The sequence below is a fragment of the Mustela nigripes genome, chromosome 13, assembly GCF_022355385.1.
Source record: "Mustela nigripes isolate SB6536 chromosome 13, MUSNIG.SB6536, whole genome shotgun sequence".
NCBI classification, from domain to species: Eukaryota; Metazoa; Chordata; class Mammalia; order Carnivora; family Mustelidae; genus Mustela; species Mustela nigripes.
Window position 1 is genome coordinate 98723521 of NC_081569.1, and position 15291 is coordinate 98738811.

At 41.5% G+C, this 15291-nt stretch overlaps 1 protein-coding gene across 2 annotated transcripts in view; it reads left to right on the forward strand.

Annotated features, from left to right (window-relative positions):
• The first annotated feature begins 640 nt into the window (after nucleotides 1-640).
• GNG2 (G protein subunit gamma 2) overlaps nucleotides 641-15291 on the forward strand; it is a 113866-nt gene continuing 99215 nt past the window's right edge. The window contains exon 1 of one of the 2 annotated variants that reach the window (XM_059373198.1): nucleotides 641-876. The gene's annotated coding sequence lies outside the window, so the exon portion shown is untranslated. The remainder of the gene's footprint in view (nucleotides 877-15291) is intronic. The other variant, XM_059373197.1, reaches the window with a different exon arrangement.

Here is a 15291-nt window from a genome sequence, read left to right on the forward strand (position 1 = left end):
ACCACTGAGAAATCTTTTGGGAATACGTCTTCACTGCTAGGCTACAGGTAGCAGTGTGGGACTTGGTTTGGCTCCGTGCCCCACAAGGATACTTAATCAGGGCCATTCCTTTCTGAGCATGTGGGTTAAGTAAGATCTCAGTGGTAGTGGGACCTTGGAGAAATGAAACTGCCGGAATGTTGGCGACAGAGCAAAATGCTGCAGCAAGAAGCTGCAGGCTCCCAGCCGGCTGCCTTGAGAGGGACCACGTAGAGCAGGAGCAGCCATTGAGGCTGGTGCTGGATTTCAGGGCCAGAACCTGGCCAGCGGCTGTGGCCCCCCAACACCAGCAGCAGCAAGCAGCACCATCCACAGCTGGCCAGTGCAGGCTAAGCAGCCGGGGGCAGGAGGGGAAGCCCAGGGGGCGGACAGGCAGTGGCTGGAAGCTGTCGAGGAGGTGAGGGGAATGAGAAGGGGGAAGGAAGGAACAGAGGCACCCGAGGGACTTGGAACAAAGGGGGAGCGGGGTTCTGGTCACATTAGTGTGAGTAGCGCAGGAGGAGGCGAAAACGCGAGCTTGAGTGAGAGGGAAAGAAGCAAGCAGCGAAGAGCTACCCAGAAGAGAAGGAGGAAGTGGGAGATGCGCCGCTTCCTGTAGAAAGCACGATGATTGAAGACAAAGCTGGGTGGGGACTAGTCCCTGGGCTGCAGGCGCCGCTGCTACACACGCACAGCGCACAGCGGCGGCCGCTCCGTGGCAGCTCCTACTACTGCTGGGCTGGGCGGCGCGGGGCGGGCTGCGCGGGGCGGGCTGAGCGGGCTGCTCCGGGGCTCGCCTGCACACTTCGGCTCCCACACAGGAGACCGGCCGCTCTCCGACCAGCCGCGGGCGCCAAGGTAAAGGGGACGCTTTTCCGCTTGCTCCTTTCTCCGTGAGAAAAGGACCCCCGCCTACGGTTTTTCGGGGCAGATTTCTGAGGGAAGATAGGGACTTGGCTTCAGGAGTGGGGGAAAAGGATCAGGATGGGTTCTTTTAGAAGGGCTTTTGAGAATGATCAAATTTGTAGCACATTCGCCTTAAAAAAAAAAAAAATCATTGGCGTCTAGCTTTAGTGATTCGTCAGGAAAGCACGCTACATGCAAGGAGCCCTTTGCATAGTTCTCTTGGAGGAAGAGCAGGGATCAGTTGAAATGAATTGGGGCTCTGAAGCTGTGGGCTCATCTGAGCGTGCAGTTCCCTCATTTTGAGGGTGTAAATGGTGGAAAACGTTGGTTGCATTATCTTTCCTACATATTTCACTGAGATGTCTTCTGTTTTGCAGTATAATGACTGATTTTAGTCTTTCTGTTCTTCCTTCCTTCCTTCTTTTGTTTTTTGTTTTTGTTAAATCCTTTTGTACTCAGGATTTGCCAACAAAGACTGGAATAGCGTTTGTGAGGGGCAATATTTACCATTAAAAAAAAAAAAAAAAAAAGGTGTCTTCCTCCCTGGGCTCTGTGCAGCTGCTTTCAGGGTAGCCTCAGAAACAGCTCCCATTTGCCAGTAGGTCTCCTCCTGAAGTTGCATCTTTTCTCAAAGGAGTCTGGCGGGTTTAACTTGTCCAGAATCAGATATGTATGGATTGGATGTTTCTGTGGATTTTATTCATCTGTAGGTCAAGACGCATATTAACTTCAGTGAGGGACAAAATGTGGAAGTGGAGCAGGGTTATTTCTTTACCTGTATACGCTGTAAGCAGAGCCAGATAGTAAAATCAGAATGCAATTTTGTTCTTTGCTTATCTTGAGCCATGGGTCCTGTTAATGAGAGCCCATAACCTTGACTTGTTCAGATTTATGAATGATACCTGAAAGTCCAATAAATAGGTCTAACAGACTGGAAAATGACATTGTGAGATTTCTTTGGCAGGATATGGAGGAGGAAGAGTTTAAGACCCTAGTGAAGCATGATTTAAGAAATTAAGCTTTGTCTCCAACGGAAAGTGTGGGTGAGCAATAAATGGTCATTGATAAAAGGTTTTTTTTCCTTGAATTTTTAGAATGAAAGGATTAGAGGATTTTCAGAGGAAAGAAGGAATTGCTTATAGTGGAGTAAAAAACAATAAAAAGGTCATAGTTAGGCACTCAAATTCTTAAAATGCAGTTTTTAAATCCTACATATGCCATTGAGAGTGAATATGTTTCCTCCTTTATTACCATTCTCAATTATGAAGAGCTTGTAAGCTCTCTTTTTTAATGCCATTTTTCTGAAATCGATTTGGTGTCTCAAAATTTGTGGTGTAGCAGCACGTTTTCAGAGATAAGACTCCTTAGTCACTAAAAAAAAATGTCACTTTTTAAAGCTTACTTATTAAATTAAACTTGTACTGTGCCTAAGGGGTAAAATATCGCTGGTGTGGAAACCATGGAGTTTCCTTGCAGATTCATTGAATTTAATCAAACCTGTAGGCGAGATAAGTCATTCCCTTTCTTTCACAGTTGCACCTCCCATTTCCCTCCTAAAGAATAAAATATGTAAAGATAATCTTCCACAGAACAGGTGGAGGGTAGATCTTGGATCCAGAATGCCCCTAATCGGAGTTCCATGATCAAGCCGCATGTCATTAAATGAAGTAGAAAGTTGGGAATCTGGGCTGTATGAGGCTCCCCCCTTGGTCCTTACTCGTCTACGGGCTGGATTTTCACTAGATTGTGCTAACACCCTGCTTTGTTTGGGGATGTGTACACAGTCTGTGTTCTTCTCCTCTGTGTGTTTCACAAGAGTGAGAAAATGAAACCTTGGCCCTTAGGCACAGGGGAGTCAAAACGACCCCCCATTCTCTTTCACAAAACAGCTGAGAGTTGCCTATTTTCTGCACTCCACAAAACATTTCCTTAATTGTTCAATTCCATCTTGAAGCACAACATTAGTGAGTAACAGCTGATCAGTAACTGTGATGGTAGAAGGTTTAGGAAAAAGATAAAAATGCTTCAGTGCTATAAAATGAGACTCTTTCCACTTGTTCTGGCCATATGGAATATTGAAAGACATAATGCTTTTGCTCAGAGTATACCAGGGCCTTTGAGGGAGTCGACCTACACTGAAATTTTAATCATACGGTTTTTTTTTTCTGCCATATGGCCAATGGCTGGGTGGAAACATGACTCCCATTATTTCGTGGCCAGCCCTGGGCCTCATATGGTAGGCACAGAGTGAATGTATTTGGTTGACGGACTCTTTTAGCTCACTTCAGAAGGCAGGTCTAACTTTTAAGTATAAAAGCTCTATCGTCAAAGCAGAAAGCCAGTTCCAAAAGACAGCTGTGGGTAAAATAAAAGAACATCGAGGTGTGAAAAGAACATGGGCTTCGAGAGTCAGGCAGATCTGCCTTTGAATCCTACCTCTGGTTTTTACTATTTGACCCAGCACGTTAACGTATAAACTTTAGTTTCTTCGTTGTAAAGACAAGCTAATAGTGCATAATCAAGGTTTGATTTTTGTTTGTGTTGTGGTGTTTTGATTTTGCTTTTGTGTGTGACTATGTGAGTGCCTGGTGCCTAGTAGGTACTCAGATGTCAGTTTTCCTTCCCTGGTGGCATACGGAAAAGTTAGCATGTTGTTCGCCGTTGCCACCACTGCCAAGGTTCCAGGAGACATATATTTTTTTCTTTATTGGGGTAAAATATGTATAACATAAAATTTCCCATTTTAACTATTTTTAAATAAACCTTCTGTGGCATGAAGTATATTGACGTTGTTGTATAACCATTACCACTAATCCATCTGCAGATCTTTTTCATTTTCTCAAACTGAAACTATTCCCACTAAACAATAACTCCCCATTTCCTTCTCCCCACAACCCCTAGCAACCGCCATTCTACTCTCTGTCTCTAGGTACCTCATACCCGTGAATCCTGTAGTATCTATCTTCTCTGGCCTGGCTTCATTCACTTAACCATAATGTCTTCAGAGTTCATACATGTTATAGCAGGTGTCAGAATTTCCTTCTTTTGGGGGGCTGGATGATATTCCATTGTGTGTATATGCAATGCGTTGTTTATTCATTCATCTGTTGGACACCAGGTTTGCTTGCATGTTTTAGCCATTATAAATAATGCTGCTGTGGTCATGGGTGCACAGTTATCTGTCTGAGTCCCTGCCTTCACTCTTTTTGGGTACCCAGAGTTGAATTGCTGGATCAAATTGTAATTCTACTTAATTTTTTGAGGAATGACCATACTGTTTTCCACAGTAGCCGTACCGTTTTACAATCCCATAGCAGTGCACTGGAGTTCCGGTTTCTCCTCACCCTCACCAACACTTGTTATTTCTAGGGACTTTTGTTTTTCTTGATAGTAGCCATACTAAGGGGTATGAATTGGTATTTCTTTGTGTTTGACATTTGCATTTCCCTAAGGATTAGATGTTGAACATCTTTTCATAGGCCTAGTGGCCATTTGTAAATTTTCTTTAGAGAAATGTTTACTCAAATCCTTGGCTCGTTTTTTAATTGGATTGTTTTCAAGGAGACATTTTAAAATGGACACATCTTAACACAGTGTGTCCTAAAGATCCTGATTATAATATTTGAATTTCATCTCCTGCATATAGCAGTATTATCCCTGCCCAAGTAAAATACTTCTCTCAGAAGTAACTTTTAAAATCAAAAGGAGAAAGTAAGAAAATCTGCCTAGCTCCTGATAATTGGTGATATCAAGAACCTGATAGTGAAATCCAATCCCTATTGTAGACAGTCACGCTCGTGACCCTTCTGCTTACATGTGGACCAGACTACTACAAAGGAGGCATTGGGGCACTGTCCTTCCAGCGTCTTTCTAGTTTCTTCTCATCAGCTGGATGAGAAAGAAATGCTCAATAGTTGGCAGTGTCAGGAAAAGGAAAGAGCATCTGAAGTGCTAAATTGTTTTCCAGCTCTTTATAATGGAGAGGATTAACCTATGGAGAAGGAGCTATAATCGTTAAATAACAATAGATTTCTGAGAGAGGTTTCTACTAACGAAATGGGATTCTAATCTGAATTCCACTTTTGAAAATGGAGAATCCTTCTGGGTTTCATTTCTCACTACACATTTCACCCCCTGATTCTGAAACTGGTGAGGCAGTGTATGGCCAGGGCTGAGGGGAGTTGGACAGGAAGATGAAGGGGGACTCTTAAGAGAAACAATATCTGGGATTTATGGTTGGTTAGAGGTTGACTTTGAATGGTTTGAAGAGCTCCTGAATGATCATATGTGAAATTCTTGTAATGCACTCTTTGTGTGTGTTTTTTTGGTTGAATAATGAACCCCATTTTGTTTACTTTGCCAATCTGTTTTTTCTACAATTACTGGGTTTACTAGATCCAGGTGGAGAAGGGAATTACAGAGTTGTGTTAAGACTTAACCCCTGGCCTGGGGCACCTAGGTAGCTCAGTGGATTAAAGACTTAACCCCTGGCCTGTGACCTCATGGAATGGTACAACTGAGAAGACCTGGAGATGAGCTTGGTATGTATCAAACTCTCCATGGTGGATAATAGAAGTGGCCCAGAAATTAAGTTACCTTTTTAGAGTTGCACAGATGATTAATACCTTAAGTTCCAATTCAGTCTCCATTTCACCTCCCTTTGTGTTAGATCAAATGGACAGAGAAAGTCTTTACACTTTGTCATTTTTAAAATTTTAGGACAAAATTATTTTCTTTAAAAAGAAGACCATAATGTTTAAATTTAACATTCTGTGTAAGTATGCAGTTTATGCATTCAAATTTATTTCAGTGTAAAGATGGCACAGTGGGATTTGAGATTCAGATTTTCAGGTAAAAGCATTAGAGATGTGTAATGTTCCCCCAACCTCTTGTGTTAAAGAAAATAAGTTGTATTTAATGAGAGTCATTGTTCAGACAATCCCTAGGGGACTTCATTAAACATTAAAAAGAGGGAGTTCAATCTTAAATTCTAGTGATAACATATTTCTTAGAAATGGTACCACTGTATGCCAAGGTTTGAGATATGACAGGATCAGCTCTTTTATCTCTTGGCAAATATATGTAAACAGTCAAGCTCTTACTGGAGAGGCTTGGGAAAACCAGTCCCTTGACCCCTTCCTCCCTGTTCCTTTGGCCTTTATTTGTCTCCCTGCAAGCCTGGTCGTCAGGGTCAGACCTTCCCACAATCCTCTCCTCAAGCACCTGGCATTCAGTGCTAATGAAGAAGCTCTAGAGCTGGGTTCTACTGCAACATTAGCAGGGCCATTGCTATTCTTCGAAACCCCTTTTCTTTTTTTGAATTTCATATTTTACTATCCCCTATACATTTTCAGTAAATCCATTAAGCCCAAGTCCTTCCTTTATTTATTACAGGCGTATTTATTATTTTTTATTCCTTTATTTATTTATTGCTTTTGTTTGTCTGAGAAGGCATATATTACAGGCTTCCTCAGCCTCATTACTTACCACCTTAAAATTTCTCTGTGTCTCTATTCTCTTTCCCTGTTGTCTTAGGTCAAATTAACACAGCCTTTTGCTGAAGCTATGAGTAAACTCTACTTGCACTCTCTTTTCTATTTCCTTTTACATTTAGGGGACTATGTTCTGATAATAATTCTATTCCTTTCCTACGTATTTGGTAGGAAAGGAATAGAATAGAATAGAATAGAATTTATTGATCCTTTCCTCTTTGCCTGTAGATGTGGTTAGTTCACACATATAAATTCAAAATTAAACCTGCTGCCAACAAAGCTTCCCCTTGACTTTTATAAACTCTACTAACTTAATCTCTCTCTAACCTTAGGGGAAGAAAAATAGTTTTCCCACTACCCTTCTAAGTTCTCATCTGGGAACCCTGTAACAAAAGGAAGATTAAAAAGAGAAAAAGCACACAGTTTTATTAATATGTTATACCTCATGTATATCCAGGGAAAAGTGAGTAACTCTCAGTGGTGGCTTAGAATTCAGGCTGAAATACCATCTTCAGCTAAAGACAGAGGGGGAGAAGTGGAGGAGGCCAGTTATGGGGAGGTGACCAGGTAAAGTATGGTAAATAAGAGTAAGATTTTTTATGCAGACTTAAATTCATGCCTGTCTACTGACTAGAATCTAGTGATTTAGTCATACTTGCCTTTCAGGTAGGAGAGAGAGGCGCCCTTATAAGTGGAGATTTCCTTTATAAATGTAAATTTCCTTTACACAAGCGGTAACTTCTAGTCTGTTTTCAGAATTTCTCCTGTGTCTGCTGTTTCCCAAAATAACCTGCTCAAAATAATCCTTATGTCAAGGAGGCATATTTTGGGGTGGCACATTCTGTCACCCTTCATAGTTCTCTGGAGGCTCCCAACTTCCCCACTGACTCCCAGGTTCTATTCCCTAAATATGTTTGTTCTCAAGATTTGAATTTTCTGCCCCTTAATTTCTCCCTCTCCCTTTATAAAATCTTTTCTATGATTTCTGTCATTATCACCATGCAGGTCAGTTCCAAATCTGATCCTTCATCCTGATCACTCATCTGCTTTCTAAACTTGTACATCAAGCACCCTACAAAAATTCAAGCCACTGAAAATGAAACTTAAATGTCCAAATCTGTGCTACCATTGCCTTTCCCCACTCAAAACCAGCTCTTTCCTGATTCCCTGACTATTAGTGACACCCCATTCTCTCAGTCCCTCATTTATAAAATCTCAATTTTGGTGTTTCTCAAAAAACAGTTCAAGTTATGGCCAATCCCATAGCTTTTGGCACTGTCATTGGGAGCATATCTTGACACTATCTACTCTTTTCCATGTTGATAATTGGTGTCTTAGTTCAGGACCTCCTAACCTCCAGCTAGGCTGGTTGGTTTGTGTTCTTGCCTCTCCCTAGAAAAACTTTTCTACTTCCTCTTCCACACTTCACCCCACAGTCTTACTTCTCTGAATAGCCAAATTCCATTTGTTCTGTAGATGCTACTTCTTCCATGAAGCCTTCCTGTGTTTCTTCTCTGCCCTCCCCACTAAGAAACAATCTGTACCTCCCCTGAAATCTTTTGTTCTTTCTTCACAGCAGTTAGCACATTCTGGTGTGTATAATGGCAGTCTGAATTTTTTCCCCTTCATCCAGCTCTTTGAGGACAGTGTCCACACCCAGTTCTATCTTTGTCTTCCTTATAGTATACAAATACAGTTTTATGGGTTTTTTTTGTTTGTTTGTTTTAAAGATTTTATTTATTTATTTGACAGAGATCACAAGTAGGCAGAGAGGCAGGCAGAGAGAGAGAGAGAGAGAGAGAGATGGGGAAGCAGCCTCCCTGCTGAGCAGGGAGCTCAATGCAGGGCTCTCTCTATCCCAGGACCCTGAGATCATGACCTGAACCAAAGGCAAAGGCTTTAACCCACTGAGCCACCCAGGCGCCCCTGTTTATTTGTTTTTAATTTCAGCTTTATTGTGGTATAATTGACAAATAAAATGGTAAGATATTTAAAATGTACAATGTGATGATTTGGTACATGTATACATTGTGAAAATATCCTCATTATTGGGTTAATTAACACACCCCTCACTTCACATATCTGTTATTTTGTGTATGTGTGTGTGTATGTGTGTGTGTGTGAATATTTAAGTTCACAAATGCAGTTTGTTTATAATTCATTTATTTATTGAACTTTTTTTTGTCACTTATTTTTGTCACTAGGATAGATATTCTAGGAGCTCTCTAGGAGCTCAGAAACTACAGGGGAAGCAGGCAAATGCTGACATAATTACACTCCAGTTGGTCAGCTTGTCCACAAGTCTTAACTGCATGTCTGCAATGTGCCACGTGTCCTGCAAGGGGCTGGGGAGACTTGGAGGAACAAAACAGGCCAGTTCTTTGTTTTCTTGGAACTCACATTCTAGTGTTGGGAGAGATCCAGTAAACACATAAACAAATGGCTTTTAGATCTGGCTGCATATTCAATATTGCTGAGGGGTACTTTGGAAAAAAAAAAAAAAGTACCCAGGTCCTAACCTCAGCCCAGGCTGATTAGATCATAGCCAGGTGTGGACCCCATCAACAGAAACATGTTCTAATACAAGAAAATATCTGGTAGTGAGAAGTGTGGCGATGGATGAAGATAGAAACAGGTTGAATGATGGAGATTGTGCATATGATGGTGGTGGTGATAGAAATGTGTAATCCCTGAAGACCTCGTGGTGAGGAGAACACCATGTGAGGATCTGGGGAGAGAGGGTCCCCAGGCAGGTGCAGGTGCCTTCCTGATGTAAGGATGTGGTGAAGTCCCAGAGGAAATGTTCTTTTCATCTACGTGTATAATAATCTATGAAATAGGTCTTTCTTCTCCAGAAAGCAGCTTTTGCATTAAACTAGGCAGACTCCAAATGCAGCATACTTGGTGGCTCTGTTGAGTACTTGGTCTGGGTTAAATTTTATTCAGATCAAATTGATTTACACAGTCAGGAAGACTGCTTTGTTTAATTGTATTTTCCTACACCACAGTCGGTACTACAGGGCTCGTTATCTGAATTAAATGCCGACGTTATTGTTTAAAATAACCTTAGGAATTTGGTATTATCTCTTAGATGGACAAAGTAGAGAAAGCAATGATTTCTGCCCTTAATTCTGTTTGGGGGAACCAAGGAAAACCTTGCAGAGGAGTCATTCAAACCACACAGAGTCAAGCGCTTGCTCATGGTTGAACAAGCAAAGCTCAACACCTTTCAGCAATCAAGTTGAGAACTGGCATTTGCCAGGCATGCTGTTTGTGCTGCTGTGTGCTGAGTACTTTATGTACATTACTGTTTGCCATGAGTTTTAAAAATCACCCTATGAGATGGGAAGAGTGTTTTTCTATTAGGGCACTTTTGGCTGCTGGTAAAGGAACACCATACCAAAATGGCGTAAACAATGGAATTTGCCTCAAGAGGTCCTGAAGGAAAGGTAACCCCAGAGTTATTCACAACTGGGCACTGTTCTTAGCAACCTGCATTCTTTCCCCCCCTGTTCTGACATTTTCAGCAGGTGGGTGCACTCTTCTTAGGCTTCTCCCCTCCCCATGCTGAGGTGGCTGCTTTCAGACTAGCGGCTGGATTTCAGTATCTAGAGGCACAGTGAAGGGACTCATTTCTTTTCACGTACCTCTTATTAGTGTGACAGAAAAGCTGTCCCCAGCTGAATTCCCCTCACAGTTCACATGCCTTATCTCAAGAGACTAGGCAGATGGAACTGCTGTGACTAGCTCACGTGAGAGCTTCCTCCTGAGGCAGTGGGGGTGGAGGGGGAAGTGGCGGGGTGGGGAGGTGGGGACAGCAGCCTTTCCTCTCCGGAGAGCACAGCCACCAGATCCCAGAGAAAAGGTCTGGTTCTGTTAGCAAAGAAGAAGGAGTTAATGATTATCAGGTAGGCCATGGTGTCATGGAGTCCGACACCATTATTACTCCTGGTTTATAAGTGAAGATATCAAGGCTCAAAAAGGTTAAATAACATCAAGATCACACAACTGGGAGTTGGACAGTGTTTCCATGCATTTCCCATTGAAAAACACAAAGAGCTTGTTTTTGTTCATGGTGGTGATCTAGGTAGATTGGAGAACGAATCCTGAAAGAAAATACAAAATGGCTAATGCGAGACCTTAAAGAATGGCCTTCTAAACATATCATTCCAGAAGAAAATACATCAGGTCCTATGAAGCAATAAGAATATTATTTAATGTAGACAACAATTAATTTAGTCTTGCATTATCTCCATTGTGAACACACACACACACACACACACGCACACACACATTAAATTTAGTTTTCCTGACTGGTCAGTGAAATCAATTTGATGTGAATAAAATCCACTCTGGGCCAGGACAGGAGCTAGAGAGGTTAAGGGCTCTGTGTATGGCGCCTGTTAGACTTAAATGAAAGCTTGTTTCCTCTCGAGAGGTGTGTATTTTGTTGATTACAGCACCTGTGCAAGAAGAATGACTCATCTCTGGAATTCCTGATTATGAGTTATTTCGAAAATTGGTTTTCACTTTGTAACTCTGGAGGCAGCAGTCACTTCCATTACTGTTGTCTCTTCTTCATGGTTCCTACTTTCCACGGAGGTGGTGGGTGTATTTGAGAGGCCCCATATGTGAGGCAGCCATAGTGGAAAGGGAGAATTTTGAAGTGGAATTGCTGACATTACAGTGTTTTGACTGCTTGTCTTGAGGTGTGCTTTCTTTGCCTCCTCATCAGGGCAAACTAAGGATTAATAGTAGGAGTACCTTTTCTGTAATAAATGATGGAGTGCTTCCTACTCATATTTGCATTTTTAAACAAGAGAGTAAAGTTAATTTCTAGGCTTTGCCAATAGAACTCTGTTTAAGAGTGCTTTTCTGATCTGTACAGAAATGAGAAAAATTATGAAAAAATTTTAATAGGAAAAAAATCTATAATTTTAGAGTCTCTTTGGAGAATTGAGCTGGTCCTTTGCTTTTGTAAAAAATATCTCATAAGGGCACCTGGGTGGCTCAGTGGGTTAAGCCTCTGCCTTCAGCTCACGTCACCACTTTACACTTCTCTGTCTACTTTAGTTAAGTATAGCCACAACTCTTGTATTAGCCAGCAAAATGAGGGTAGAAGTGCTCTTTACCACTTCCAGGAAGAAGCTTCTGAGAACCAGGATGCGATGGCTGCCCTGGGCAGTTGGCAGTGGTAGAAGCACAGAAATGGGGGGTGCACTCTTAAGCCTGGGTCTTGGGGTAAAGACAATAAGGGGGGGGCGTCCTGTTCCTGTCCACTGACCTGCGATGCGCATGTAGTGAGAATGAGAAATAAACTTTGGTTCTACACCAAGATTTGGGGGCTGTTTGTTACCATACAGTATAACCTAGCCTATCCTGACAGATTCATTCTGGTTATCCCTTCAAACTCTCGAGGAAAAGCATATTATTGGTAACAGTACATAAAATATGTAGCCATCGGGAAACTGTAATTTTTAACAACTATTTTGTGTGTATGTGTGTGTGTGAGTGTGTGTGTTAAGTGTTGTGTTCTGTGTCGCATCAGGAGATAGAGTTTTAAGTTAAACAGATTTAAAAGTTTCCATTTCCATTTCTTTTAAAGTAAGGTTTATATCCAATTCATGTGGAGGAAAACTGACATAAAAAATTACCAACCTTTTTTTTTTTTTTTTTTTTTTTTTTAAGAGCGAGTCAACCATCTTGCTCAAGTTAGGACTCTTGAGTTCTAGGCTCAATGCTGTCATTGGAAAATGGTCCCTTTCATTGATAGCTTACTTAGAATGATGCCTTATGAAGCAAAGAATCTTTCCAAGATAACAGACTAAGCCACACCCATGGCCTTTGTCTCTGATAAGAAAATGGTCTTCCACGGGCGCCTGGGTGGCTCAGTGGGTTAAGCCGCTGCCTTCGGCTCAGGTCATGATCTCAGGGTCCTGGGATCGAGTCCCGCATCGGGGTCTCTGCTCAGCAGGGAGCCTGCTTCCTCCTCTCTATCTCTGCCTGCCTCTCTGCCTACTTGTAATCTCTCTCTGTCAAATAAATAAATAAAATCTTTAAAAAAAAAAAAAGAAAATGGTCTTCCTAAGCCCTGTGGCCCTGTTCCAGTTATAAACAATGACACTTGCTACATAGAGGGTCTTAAATAATGCGAATTGTATAAATGAATGGAAGCAGTCCACAGTTTTTCCAAATGTCTAGATTCTTTCATGTTTGCACTTTTAAAGATTTATTATTTATTAGAGAGCATGTGTGCATGCCTGTGTGCAGGGTGGAGGGGTAGAGGGAGAGAGAGAATCCCACGCGGACTCTACGCTGAGGGGCTCCAGTTCATGACCTATGAGATCATGACCTGAGCCAAAACCAAGAGTGGGACCCTCAGTTGACTGTACCACCCAGGCACCCCCATGTTTAATGTTTTTATTTTGGACATGGGTTTAAAAACATCTTGGCACTAAAACTTACCTCTCTTCTTTTGTAACACTTCGCATGTGGCTGACCGTGTGCCCACACATTTAGGCTATTTTACTTGATATTTTTCACTGTCGCTTTTATTTCACTTGATTATTTCATTTGGGTCTCTAAAACTACATTATGAAATACCTTAATTATTTAAATTAGGGACAGATTAATTATCTCCAGTGTACAAACTCAAATTAATTTCATTATTAACCCAAGTTTTAAATTGATTAATCTTGGAGCGGTTAAGGAACCAAGTGGGGTTTTTTTTTGTCATCCTCAAGGAGAAGGGCATATTTGATTTGATGAATCTCTCTCCATCACAGCAGTTATGCTAATAGGGGCAAGAAATTTGCAAGAAAACTTTGAATAGCTTTTATAAACCACCCAGAAACCGGTGTGTCTGGGGCTTCTGGGAGAATAATCTGTGAGTCATTTTAAAAAAACAAACACACTCATAATCACAGTGCATGTTGTTACCATGGTAATTAGGCCTGTTGAGTTGGCTTGCTTATGTTCCTGTCAAGAGAAGAGGGGGAGAGGAACTGAGAATTCAGAGCTTGGACTATGAGCTTCTATTTGCCTGTTGCAAGAGAGAGTTTAGGGGGTTCTTGAAAACGTACTGGCATAGTCATCCTAAGAGGGAAGTGAGGAAACTCTGGCATCCTGCCTTTGTTATTGAATATAAGTTAGCCATATTAGTGTCGGGTGTTGTGATTCACAGGAGAGAAAAGGACCATTTGGTGTTCTCTCGGGGAGAAGGTAGGGGGAAGTAGGTCCTTTATCTGATGCATAATTATATTTAAGTCTCTAAGGTCTACCTAGGGAAGTGTCTTGTGTGTAGGTCCACAGGGCTCTAATGATCTTCTAAAAGGCACCAGATACCACTAGCAAAATGTTATAGTGGATTAAGGGATCTGTGTTAGAAAGCGTGTTATTCTAGGGGCACTTGGGTGGCTCAGTGGGTTAAAGCCTCTGCCTTCGCCTCAGGTCATGGTCTCAGGGTCCTGGGATCGAGCCCCATATCGGGCTCTCTGCTCAGCAGGGAGCCTGCTTCCTCCTCTCTCTCTATCTGCCTCTCTGCCTATTTGTGATCTCTCTCTCTGTCAAATAAGTAAATAAAGTCTTTAAAAAAAAAAAAGTGTGTTATTCTATTATGGGTAGACACTGGTTTCAGAGCTGATTCCCAAGGAGACGAGGTTTCTTTTCTCTAATTGATGGAGTAGATGTGACTTTTTTTTTTATCTTGGACAGTCCTCTTATAATACAGGCCCAGATGAGGGAAGTTCTGTGAGCTCTGACAGATCGGTCACCATTCCAGAAGAAAGTAAAATCAAAATACAACGTTTGTTTGAGGGGGTTACCTGGGTGGCTCAGTCATTAAGTGTCATCATTAGTCTCAGGTCATGATCCCAGGGTCCTGGGATCGAGGCTTGGACAGGCTCCCTGCTCAGTGGAGAGTCTGCTTCTCCCTCTTCCACTCCCCCTGCTTGTGTTCCCTCCCTCTCTCTGTGTCAAATAAGTAAAATCTAAAAAAAAAAAAAAAAAAAGTTTGAGGATAATCAACAGAGTTATTGGGCCACTGGACTTAATAGTAGGAGTGAGTCATTATGATTTTATCTGAGGGACAAACAATAGCCTTAAATTAAAGATACGAGTTAGTGCACATGAAGCTGTTTTTAAATGTTTCTAACTTTACTTTAAGAGGTCTAGGTATCCTCTTCAATGGAGAATTTTAATATGTTGACTAGAGTTTTATTTTTTTGAGAGTAGTCCTCGAGCAGATATTAAAGCAGATTTTATTTAAAGCTAAAGAACTTTTCTGTATTAAAACTATTTTTCAGAAGCCTTGAAATAAAGTGCCATGAAGTGTGATGAAAAGGTCATACAAACTCAGGGAGTTGATGTGTGATTTATGCCCTTGAGAAGATATAATAACTACTTCTTGAAATTGTAGATTTCATTTTTTCTCTCATATATGGACAGAGGGCACATGTTGCTCGAACTCTATTCTCTGCTATCTTCATTTCCTTAAAATTACTAAACCATGCTTAACTTAAATTATTTTTTTTCTGGTAAAGTAATTCATGGTGATCATTGAAAATTTGGAAAATACTTCAATTATAAAGAAATGATCCCCTCTGTTGATTAGGTTGATTGAACTGCATGTAACAGAGGTTTGATTTCACAGTGGGGCGACAGAGTTCTTTCTCTTTCACATAATGACCCAGAGGTCGGGGGGGTCCAGGGCAGGAAACATAGCTCTGTTCCCTAGGATCATCCAGGGACCTAGGCTTTTTCTATCATGTTAGTCCATCGTTTGAACCTGTTTCTCTTGCTTTTTGATCTGAAGTGGCTTGCCCTACTGATCCACTTATGACCACCAGGAAGGGAGAACGTTGGAAGGGCAAGGGCA